The sequence below is a fragment of the Cydia fagiglandana genome, chromosome 15 (assembly GCF_963556715.1).
Source record: "Cydia fagiglandana chromosome 15, ilCydFagi1.1, whole genome shotgun sequence".
Classification (NCBI taxonomy): Eukaryota; Metazoa; Arthropoda; class Insecta; order Lepidoptera; family Tortricidae; genus Cydia; species Cydia fagiglandana.
The window spans coordinates 787,775-800,516 of record NC_085946.1 but is presented as its reverse complement, the minus strand read 5'-3'; the positions used below and the strand labels follow the sequence as shown (position 1 = coordinate 800,516).

General features: G+C 42.3%; 1 long non-coding RNA gene across 1 annotated transcript in view; it reads left to right on the top strand.

Annotated features, from left to right (window-relative positions):
* LOC134671188 (uncharacterized) overlaps window positions 1-12,742 on the top strand; it is a 279,400-nt gene that overhangs the window by 208,474 nt on the left and 58,184 nt on the right. The window lies entirely within an intron of this gene.

Below are 12,742 nucleotides of genomic sequence, written 5' to 3'. Positions count from 1 at the left end.
AGTGTTCGCGATCCGGCTGGCGAATATGCACAGATCGCGCGGGTTGTCGGTGAGGCGCGGCAGTCCCTTAATCTTCTCCAGTTCGTTGATGAGTAGAGCGTCTGGTCTTCCGTATCTTCTTTCTAGTGCTCGGATGACGTCCTCGGGATGTGGCTGGCTGATTAGGAGGGCGCTGACGGCCTCCGCGGCGACACCTTTCAGACTTCTTCTTATACGGGCGACGTTTTCACTTGCAGAGAAACTGGGCGCGGACTCGTTGTACGCGGCCTTAAATTGTAGCCACTCGGTGCACAGGCCACTAAAGGTCGGCAAGTCGGGTATGTACTTCTTGTAGGACTTGCTGGCTTGAATGGCTTCTGTGAGGGCGGCGGTTAGCGACGACACGTCCATCGCACGAGTGTCTTCGTATGTATCCGGCCGCGCGCGTCGTCTAGTAGTGCGCGCGGCGGGCTCTTGCGTTTCTTCTATATGGACGGCCTCTTCTATCTCTGTCGCTTGTTGTGGTCGGCGATTGAACCAGTCGGCGATGCGCTGCGGCGCGAGGTCCTCTTCCTCTTCTTCAGACTCCTCTCTTGATGACACCAGTTCTATTCTTTCTTGACGTATTCTTGCTAGTTTGGCTTCTGCTTGTACACGCTTCACCTCTAGCTCGGCCAACCTCTCCTTGGCCTCCAACTCCGCGAGGAGTCTCTTGCTGGAGGCCTTAGATCGGTGTGACCGAGCGGGCTTCGCTGGTTGTCTCGGTGGTGGCATCAATTGGGTGGGGTTGCGTTCGACGATCGTGTTGGCTAGGCTGGCCGCAGGCGTTGCTTTGATGCCCGACGTGTCGGCGGGGTGGACGGCGTTGCTCGGCCCGGGTTGATTTTCTGGTCTGGGACGCGTCTTCCTGATGGCGCCCGTACCCGACGATGCAACTGTGTCCAGCGTCTCCGCTGAGCCCAACGTAGCGCCGGTGCCCGACGTAGTGCCGGTGCCCGACGTAGTGCCGGTGCCCGACGTAGTGCCGGTGCCCGACGTGGTGCCGGTGCCCGACGTGGTGCCGGTGCCCGACGTGGTGCCTGTAGCGCCGGTGCCCGATGTCGTGCCTGTTTCCCCGGAGCCCGGAGATTTTTCTGACGATTCTTCATCTTCTTTGCTGTGGTTGTTTCTTGTTTTCGCCATCTTGCTGTCTTCTTGCTTCAGAGATCCGGCTTCGACGAGGACCAAACAATGTGAGTGTTAGGCCCTATCTTCGTGTGTCGCAGCGGGGGTGCGCAGGGGAGGGGAGAGAGTGGACTGTAGAATTCTCATAGGTAGCAGAGGATGGAATGAAACACGCAGCTGGCTTATTCAGATGCAGGAGGGTCGAGGTTGGAGAGGTTCCTTTTTTCTTCTTTTAGTTGTTTCCTGGTCGGCTGCTGGCTCTAGACTGACGCGGAGCGGGGCGATGTACCGGCTTTTATAACCACCTATTTTATGCGCCTCGTCCCCCGCTCCCCGCGGGGCGCGCATGCGCGGATCGTGAGAGATTGGCGCATGCGCGCAGGTTACCTATCTACCTATCTCTTTCTAATTGGGGAACCTCTCTTTCCTCGGCCCTCTGGCACTTATTTATTTATTTTATAAATACATTTTATTAAACTTACAAGTCTTATAAGCTATCCTACCTAATCTATTCTTATTAGGCCCTAGCCTATCTTAGTAAACTTATTGGAAAGGCGCAAAGTGTGTGTCGTCCTCGGCGACCCATACTTTGCCCCCCTCGTTAAGCAGAGCTACGTAATGAAAAGACAATAGGGTAATATTTTATTATTCACAAATTAGGATCTTAATCTAAATTATCTCTTAATGAATTTACTTATCTAATTACATTTGATGACTGGGACGCGCGTCGTGTACACCTATACTTTCACCTCTGTCAAAATTACAATGTGAAAAACTACCCACATACAAGCGAAATAAAAACTATACAATAATACAAGAATTGCTCGTTTAAAGGTAGGTAGGTATACGATGCGATACTTCTAGATCTAGAATTCTAGGTGTACGCTCAGCTCCAATGGATTGCTTTAAGATTCCGTTTCCAGGATGAAACGCGACCATGTCACAAGACGTCTTCGAAATAAGCTGAATTTACGTTCAGATCAGGGGAATTATTGAGCAGAGTAGGCTTAGGTTAGTACGAGTAAGAAGAGGCACAATAGGAGATGAAGGTAATCCCATTTAAACGGGCTTGTGTTCCAGAAAGACTTGCTAAAAAATTCGAAATATAATTTAATTTTTAAAATCATTATACTGTAGTTGGCATGCTGATAATGCTGATATAGGCCGCGTTTCCACTATGCGGTAATGACAGATAGTCGTGCGTCGTGGCCTGTGGATTTACATGGAGGTATTCACATACAGGACGGTAGGTATACGAATGGTACGATAAACAAATTTTCACGATAATTTGTAACGTGATAATAAGCGACGACCGGTCTGGCCTAGTGGGTATATAGTGACCCTGCCTGTGAAGCCGATGGTCCTGGGTACGAATCCCGGTAGGGGCATTTATTTGTGTGATGAACACAGATATTTGTTCCTAAGTCATGGACGTATTTAAGTACTTGTATATTATATTTAACGTTGTCTGAGTATCCACAACACAAGCCTTCTTGAGCTTACCGTGGCACTTTCAATCAATTTGTGTAAGAATGTCCTTATAATATAAAATTGTCATTTTAAAAACATTTTAATCTCTAAATGTGGTCAGAAATACACTTTTAACACATTCATTGCCACTAAGTGCTACGGGTTACGCTCGTAGCGCGTAGCCACGGTTTCGCCGTATGTAACGCGTAGTCGCTACGAATAGTGTACCCGACAGTCGGTTTCTTGGCGCTGAATGTGTTAAAATCTGTCATGTTAGTCGCGTCTCACCCTGTATCACCCGTACGTCGCAGTCCTAACAGAGCCTACATAACACGCATAGCACACACCGTGATTGTGTAAGTTAGATGGGGCAACTTGCCCCGTATAAATTTCAGTTCCAGCCCATCGGCTCGTGTCTATTCGTGATTAGGTTGAACTAGTTGCTATATTTATGAACCATTGGATTCTCGTATGGGATTAGAGTTTGGGGCGTTACACTTGGTTAATCTCCATATGTATATGTAATGGAACGGAATTAACATGAATTCAAGGCCTTCGGGAGGAAATTGAACATGCTATATACCTAAATGGGTGACATTTGGGGAGATTATGGGCGTCCGCGAGCTGACGCGGTCGTACGTAGCGGGTAAGCGGGTTAGCGAAAAATAATATGAGCAAAGCAACGCTAATGGCACGGACGCGTGTGACGGATTTTACTTACAGATGCACCTTCGTGCGTGCGCCCGCTCTGTGCAGTGTGCACCCGCGCCAGCTGCTAGCGGACGCACTTTTAACTACGTCTAGTACTAGTTTTCGTTGCTAAAAATTGTCATACAAAGAAAATAAAGCGAGTAAATTTTTTTACAAATCTCTTTAAAACTGTCTTGAAACATAATAGTTAATTGTTTTACAAGGGGGCAAAGTTGTTGTTTAACCGCTCGTGCTAATATTGATACCCGAGCAAGCGAAAGATTCCAAAATTGAACCACAAGCGTAGCGAGTGGTTCGAAAAATGGAATCTTGAGCGTTGCGAGGGGCTCAAAGCACGAGGGTTAAACAAAATTTGCCCCCGAGTGAAACACAAAATTTTTCACCACACCAACCCGAAGCAAATGTTAAATGTAAAATGTCAAGCAAAATCAAATCCAAATTAATGTTATTAAATATTTATCATCCAAAATCATCATTTAAAAGTCAATTTTACCAGCAAACATAAGAAAACAACTCAAAATTTGCATTTGATTACTTTGCCTCCCATGTGAATAAAATGTAATTTTGCTATCAGTTTTTGAAGTGCAAAGTAAGCCTTTCCGAGCTGGTGTGGTGAAAAGATATTTATAATAGGTACATACCATTTGTAAAGTAATGCAATATATTCGTAGCGTTACCTTTTTTATATCGTGCAATACAATTTATTTTTGAAGCTAAGGACTATGTTTTATGTATTAGGTTAAGAATCACTTCATTTACCTAGCCTCGCTCAGCGCAGCTCTAGTAGACAGTATTAGTTCTTAACAAACACATCCCTTGCTAGCAATTATGCTAAAGAGAAATTTCAAATATTGCAAAGTTTCCATGAAAATGTTCTCGGTATCTTTTTTTCACGTTTATTGCCAAACCTTACAAGTTTCGATTTCTGTGACGCCAAATGTTAACTGTTAAATGAAACAGGGGTCAACAGTTAAGAACATTCAGTAATAATCTCTAATGTGAATGGGGACTTTCTAAGTGGAAACTTGCATGAGAATTATCTCATCAAAGTTTCCAGAAGTTTTCGGAAATTTTGAGAATATTGCTAAACCTCGCACATCTCTGGTGGAAACGCAGCCTATGGCTTCCATTCGCGCCTAGCCAATTAGGATTCAGCAAGCGCCACGCATTACTTACACCGAGTGGCGCAGAATCATTTTGACAGATGCTGCATTCGTACGTGCCGTTTATTTGAATGGCAGAAATATGTACACAAATTACGCCTTGTTACAAGGGAGTAAGGTTCAAATGTGTGGACATAATAGTAACGTGGGCCGTAAGTGCGGTGAGATTATTCGGGACGCAGGCAATTCCCGACGGGAGTATTAGGATTGTTTGGATCGCTAATCATGTGAGAAAAACTGGATTAGAATGAGACGGCGATACGATAAAATACATAGATATTGTAGCGATGCTACATATTTGCCTAGGATAAATGCATGCTTTTCCATACAAGATAACCGGTACAACATGACTGTCGCATTTCCAACAAAATAACATACACCAGAGTATGACACTTATGTAAAACTATAATGTACCTTCTCAGCTGTAGGTTGAGTAGCATATCCTGCCTCCTGGTTAACTGGTTTCGAAGAAACAAGTCTAAAGAGTATGCCACTTGAACGGAACTTGTCACCCAGATTGCGCGGAGATTGGTGAACCAAACCTGGCTTCATGCATATCAAAATGATCCTCCTAGTCTACCTAAACTGCTCAAATAGGTCACTTCCTAATTTAATTAGTATTTTAGAATCATTTTCGGAATTTTTATGAAACATAAATAAGGTTGAAATTTTGACAGGAGAACTGTCAGAGAGTAGACTATGCGTTTAGTTACCGCATCGGAAAGAAGGTATTCTGAATGAAACAAGGTAGAAAACGTACGATAAAAATATAATTATTAGTAATTATTATTAACCACCTAAAATATTACAAGTATTAATGAGCATTAATATTTTTTCGAGAGTCATATGATTTGGAAAAGGTTTAAGTTGGTTTGACGTTTGATGCGTCGATATGGATCGAAACGGAGGGCGGGGGATTTTGCTAGAATCGACAATGGATAGGGAGTTGGTACTGGGGCACGCTAGCATTTATACAGTTCCTAATTGAATATCGAAATAAACCGCCTCGCCCCCTTCCGCCGCCTGCCCTGGCCGGTGGAAGATTGGGATATATGTAAAGTGCGCCGTGTGTGTGTGTGTTGTGCGCGAAAAGGGCGTAGCCCACCGAGTGCTTTCCGTGCCGCCGGCGAGCGCAAGCATGGCCGACGGTCGTGTTGCTCCGAGCGCCGTTGCGCGCTCCCTGATGTGCTGAGCGTCGTGGGGACGCTGGTTTTCACCGCAGGGCGCAGTTTCCAAGGCCTGTGGACTGCGTGCCGCCTGGCGATCCCGAGGTGCTTCACACAGGCCTCCCCTTCACTTGCGTGGCCTGTCGACTCCGAGGCGCGACACGTTGGCGCCGCCATCAAGCCGTAGGGCACGGCCTTGACCCGCGAGCCGTGTGTCGGACAGCCTTGCCGCGGTCCGACGACCCCAAGGTCTCATCGCGCGGGTCCTTCTTGTGGAACTCCTGAGCGCCGCGGGTTGTTCTCGCCCGGGCTTGCCAAAGCCGGGGCTTGAGGAACGCCCGTCGCCCACCGTCAGCGATCCGCCTGCTGCGTTAAATACCAGCGGGCCTGTGGATGATAGCTACGTTCGGTACCCGTGAGTGCACTAGACTTTTATCCCAGGTTTTGGCCAAAACCCCGCGTCTCGTTCATCTCGCGATCGTAGATTAAGGTTTACTATAGTGTCATCCCATAACCGCCGACAGTTCAGAGAAACCGATTGTATTCTGAGCAGCGCCTGCCCTAAAGCGGAGTGCATTGTAGTAGTTAGCGAATTGTATTAAATTGCATGTCATATATTTGGTTTTATCTTTTCAATATCCTATCAAGTTCCCATTAACCAGGTTAGAGTAACAAGAGGACCCTTGCACTCCAAAAGTGAAATGTTTTACTGCGGATCTTATCCGAGGCATCACTCCCATTAATTATTTAAACATTTTAAAAACCTTATTATTTCTTAACAACAACAACCTCATTTTTTATACACGACAATGGCGCCCGAAAAAAAGTTTTAAATATCAACCTGGTTGCTGTGAGCTTGGGAGAGCGATAAGATAAATGTATAAAATTAGTATCAGTTAAAAAAAGAATTAAATGCAATTATTGGTCTTAAAAAATACAATACCATTTAATTTGTAACTTTACTTGTGACAGAGTAGCAAATTTATTATTTATTGTAATTATTATTAGGCTACACTATGAATAGTTAGCATAGCGCTTAGCCACAAATTATTTTTTCTACCACGCTCCAGTCGAGAGCATAGTGGTAGTTTACTTCAATACTTCATATATCTACCGAAGTGTTATTAGCTTATAATACTTAGGTGCACACCCTGACACAAGTAAAGCAGCAATCTTACCGACATGTCGGAGGAGGAAGGGGACGAATTCCATGACACAGGTGAGAGGGAAGGCAAACCCCCCACCACTACTCGTGAATTAACAGGATTCAATCCTTCGTATGTCAATACACGACCGCGGGGTGCTGCTGCAGACGCCCACCCACCCGGCCCATCCACGCCAAAACCACTAGAGTCTATTTTACCATATTTGGGGGCTCCGGGCCTTGTCCGTCAAACCAACTCAACCTTAACAGGGGCAGTCACTACAACCCCTACGACGGGGACTACAGGCAGTACAGAACGCATCGTGCATGCATTGCGCGAGGACCATTTGCGGTCGTGGAATTTGAAATTTTCAGGTGACTCAGATGTCACCGACTTCTTCCTTAGGATTGATGACTACAGACGTAGCCGAGACACTCCGGAGCGCAAAGTGCTTAAATGTTTTGCAGATTTACTAAGCGGTAAAGCCTTAGATTACTATAGGCACATACGCGACGGAGTCTCCTCGTTGTCGGAATTGCAAGATCTTTTCAGATCGTTTTTTACATCGATAGACAATGATTATACTTTAGAAAAAACTATTCGAGAACACCGACAATCACCAGGCCAGTCATTACATTTTTACATATTGGAGATGCAAACTATGAATGCGCGGCTCACAACAAAATTATCAGAAACAACCTTACTGCAGATAATTAAACATAACATTTTGCCATCATATGGGCACCTGTTGGCTGTCGACGACTCGAATAGCATTCAAAATCTTATTGCTATAGGCAAACGTTTTGAAGCTTATTCAGGCTTACCTGGGTCTACAAATAATTCCAAAACAACAAAACAAATAAAACAAATTAACGAAATTAAAACTTATAATCAGAGAAATTTCAAGAGCAATAATACACAAAGACAGGTAAATAATAAAAACAACCAACTCACTTGTAAAAAATGTAAAAAATCGGGACATTCATACCAACAATGCCGCACTATTCCAGGCATTGTTTGCTTTCAGTGCGGTCAGAAAAATGTGCTTACAAGCACCTGCCACAAATGCAACTCTGCTAAGGGCAGACCAGCGCCGGAAGCAGACAATGTCCAAAAAAACTAGATAGACCAGGAGCCATCAAAACAGTATCAAACACACTATATTTAGGTGCGGTGACTCCTGGTGTAAAGGCGGTTGAAGGAGATAACCGAATTTACATTGATTTTGAGGTACGAGAACGAATATATACAGGTCTAATGGACTCAGGAGCAAATTTAAGTATAATAGGGAACAATTACCATAAACATTTCTTAAACTTAGGATTTAATTTAATAAATTACACTACAACTGCGACTTGTGCAAACCGTTCTGTCGTTGAGGTCATAGGTAAAATCCTATTACCAATCAATTTCAGAGGGATGCTTTATAATATCATGTTTATGGTAATCCCAGAAGTATCTGATGACTTCATTTTTGGCATGGATTCTATATTAACACTAGAATTAATAGATATTTTTAAATTAAAAGATATTCACCTTCTAAAAAGGAAAACATCACTTAGGCCGGAGTCACTAAAAACATTATGTGCCATAGTGCCAAAACATGATCTCTCCCCTCTCGAATCAATTCAATTGGACAAAGTAATAAATGAATTTAAGTCAATCAGTACAGAGGAGCGAGGTCTGGGTAAAACATCTCTAGTAGAGCACAAGATCACAACAACGGGGCCACCAATAAAACAACGATATTATCCGCTTTCACCGGTTAAACTGAAGGCTTTAAATGACGAAGTAGACCGGATGCTTCAGCTGGGCGTGATAGCACCATCTAAATCACCATGGTCTAACCCCGTTGTTATGACCCCAAAAAAAGACGGTTCCTGGAGATTTTGTTTAGACGCCAGAAAACTTAACGACGTCACAGTCAAGGACTCATATCCTGTACCATACATTAATTCAATTTTAGATAATTTACGTGGCACACGTTATTTAAGCTCAATCGACTTGTCGGCGGCTTACTGGCAAATTTCTTTATGTGACTCCGACAACGTCGACGGCTCCGGCACGTCATGTCAAAAATGTGCATTTGTGGTACCAAACCGCGGACTATTTGAATTTAAACGCGTCCCGTTCGGTATCTCGAACGCGGGCTGTGAATTACAACGTTTGGTAGACTCTCTTTTTCACCATAAATACGGCGAGAAGATATTTGCATATTGTGACGACCTTCTCATAGCCACCAATTCGTTTGAAGAGCATATCGTTATTTTAAATGACGTTTTTCAAGCTTTAAGCAAGGCAGGTCTAACTATAAATTTTAGTAAGTGCGAATTTTGTAAATCACAGCTTAGGTACCTTGGATACATAGTCGGTTCACAAGGTCTACTAACAGATCCACAAAAGCTAGATAGCATTAAAAATTTCCCGCGCCCAACAACCGCTAAGCAACTACGCGCATTTATAGGGCTCTGTTCTTATTACCGACGATTCGTGGCAAATTTTTCAACTATCATAGCCCCGATGACAGCTTTAATTGGCAAGAAGAAGGGAAGAGACACCGTAGACTGGACAGTGGAAGCAGAGAGGTCATTCCTAGCGCTTAAAGAAGCCCTCACCCAGGCTCCGGTGCTCGCCTGCCCTGATTTTTCCAAACCATTCCAGATCCATTCAGACGCATCAAGCGTCGGCATCGGGAGCGTACTTATTCAGGAATTGAGCGGTATAGAACACCCTGTAGCTTTTTATTTTAGGTTGCTTACGAAAACCGAACGAAATTACAGCACAACCGAACGTGAACTCCTAGCATTAGTGGACTCAATAAATCATTTTAGACCGTACATAGAAGGTAGCCGCTTTGTGGTGGTCACCGACCATATGTCGCTAAAATGGCTCAAAACGCTAAACAACCCTTCAGGTCGTTTGGCGCGATGGGCAATGCAGTTATCTTGTTTTGACTTTGAAATTAGACATAAAAAAGGCTCCATGCACGTAGTTCCAGACGTTTTGTCACGTATTGAGGCAGTAATATTCGAAGGAGGTTGCAGTTCTAAAGATAATTGGTATAATAAATTATTTAAAAATGTAGAAACAAACCCAGTATTTCATAAAAACTATCAAATAAAAAATAAAGTACTATTTAGATATTCAAAACCAATATCAAATTTACAGACCGAAAATAATTGGAAAATAGTTTTGCCTAGAGAATTAATACCAGAATGCATTAAAGAAAATCATGAAAAACTAACAGTACATCCTGGCACATTTAAAACTTTATCAAAAATTAAAGAAAACTATTTTTGGAAAGGCATGTATGCAGACGTGAAAAATTATGTGGCCACGTGTGAGAAGTGTAAAGCATACAAACACTCAAATCAGCCTCCACATGGGCACATGACAAACCAGAAAAAGGTTAATAAACCTATACACACTCTATCTATCGACCTAATAGGTCCTTTAGTACAATCATATTCTGGTCACGTCTACATACTATCTATAGTTGATGTATTTACAAAATATTGTTGGATTCACCCACTTAGAACTGCAACAACTAAAACAGTAACTACATTTATAGAATCAGAAATTTTAAATAAAGAGGGAATCCCATGTGTTTTAATCTGCGACAACGCAACAATATTCCAAAGTAAACAATTTAAAGATTTCTGTGCCACACACTCAATACCAAGGATATTTTATAACGCATATTACGCACCTCAATCTAATACAGTAGAACGCTTTAATCAAACTATTGAGACCTGCCTAGCTATTTTGGTAGGACAAGACCAAAGGAACTGGTCCAAGTACCTACCGCAAATCCAGCTATCTTTGAATAGCACTATTAATATTGTAACGGGGCATACACCATTCTTGTTGGCAAAGGGGCGAGAGATGATGACGGATGGCATGCTGCATTCCATTAGGGGCGGTATTCCAAATTCGTTAGACGACCTCCAAATTTCCAACCGGTCCGACAGAGCAACTGCTCTCAACGAGATGGCAGATATCTTCCAGCGCGTCACCGATGCTTTGACCAAAGCGTACAAACAAAACGCGGTACGATATAACCTGCGCCGTAAGGAACTGCGGCTAAGCGTAGGCGATATCGTATGGAGGCGTAATTTTGTACAGTCAAATGCAGCACACTTCTTCTCCGCAAAATTGGCACCGCGCTTCCTGAAATGCAAAGTCATTAAGAAGCATTCGGATGTCGTATATGATCTTCAGGAGATAGACACGGGTAAAATTGGAAAGTATCATGTCAAGGACATAATTAAAGTCCCACAAGGTGTATGTCACACGTAACAATTTATTTTATATTATTAGGGCATACTAAGATTTAGCCCATTTTTTTTTTTCAAGCATACATGCTTCTTTGACCCAACTGGTCAACATTTGTTCCAAGCATTTCCTAGGAAATCAAATTTTATAAGTAACTACATACCCTAAGGGCCCAGGGTGACTCAATTATGGTGGATATAATACACTAAGTAGGACATGGAAAAGGAAACCAAGTTTTTTCTTTTTCAATTAATGCAAGCCCATTGGCTGCATATTGGAGTTTGATTTAAGTGCGGGTTACAAGTAACTTCCACTATTGCTAGTATAAGTAATAAATAAAAACTACCAACTAGTAACCACATTATATTAGGGTACTAGTGGCTTCGTATTTGTAGGAATATAGGCATAGCAGAGCATGCTATAGTAAAACATAACTATTAGTATATCAATAGGTAGCATTACATTAGGAATAGAAATACATGTAATATACTAATTAATTAGAATAAATTAGTCTAATCAAAGATAACTAATATTTTTGTTAGCATTAAAAGATATCAATTAGCCTCAAAATGAGAGTTAGCTCATTATTAACTATAGCGACTACATTATACAACTAAAGACTATTTCAAAGGAAATCTAGGTTATATTTTTTAGTTGAGTAGCAGAAACCACAGTGTGGTGGCCACACGCTGTGATTTCTAATGTGAAACACGTGATAGTCATGATCTGACCACAGCATAGTGTTAAGAGGTATACGTCTACGTTATAGTTCTAGAACATAATATAGGTAAATTAAAGATAAATATTAAGTAGCATACTAAATAAATAAATATAGGTTTAGTGTCAAACAATAATAAATATGGAGCGCATGTATATGTCCGCATGTATAGTTAACGTCCTACTGGACCAGATGATTTTTTGGGAAAAGATTTTTTTTTTCTCCGGTTACCCCGGCTGCCTCGGTTAAGCGGCGCTTAACCTCTTTGCCGAGAGAGGGGATATTGTAGCGATGCTACATATTTGCCTAGGATAAATGCATGCTTTTCCATACAAGATAACCGGTACAACATGACTGTCGCATTTCCAACAAAATAACATACACCAGAGTATGACACTTATGTAAAACTATAATGTACCTTCTCAGCTGTAGGTTGAGTAGCATATCCTGCCTCCTGGTTAACTGGTTTCGAAGAAACAAGTCTAAAGAGTATGCCACTTGAACGGAACTTGTCACCCAGATTGCGCGGAGATTGGTGAACCAAACCTGGCTTCATGCATATCAAAATGATCCTCCTAGTCTACCTAAACTGCTCAAATAGGTCACTTCCTAATTTAATTAGTATTTTAGAATCATTTTCGGAATTTTTATGAAACATAAATAAGGTTGAAATTTTGACAGGAGAACTGTCAGAGAGTAGACTATGCGTTTAGTTACCGCATCGGAAAGAAGGTATTCTGAATGAAACAAGGTAGAAAACGTACGATAAAAATATAATTATTAGTAATTATTATTAACCACCTAAAATATTACAAGTATTAATGAGCATTAATATTTTTTCGAGAGTCATATGATTTGGAAAAGGTTTAAGTTGGTTTGACGTTTGATGCGTCGATATGGATCGAAACGGAGGGCGGGGGATTTTGCTAGAATCGACAATGGATAGGGAGT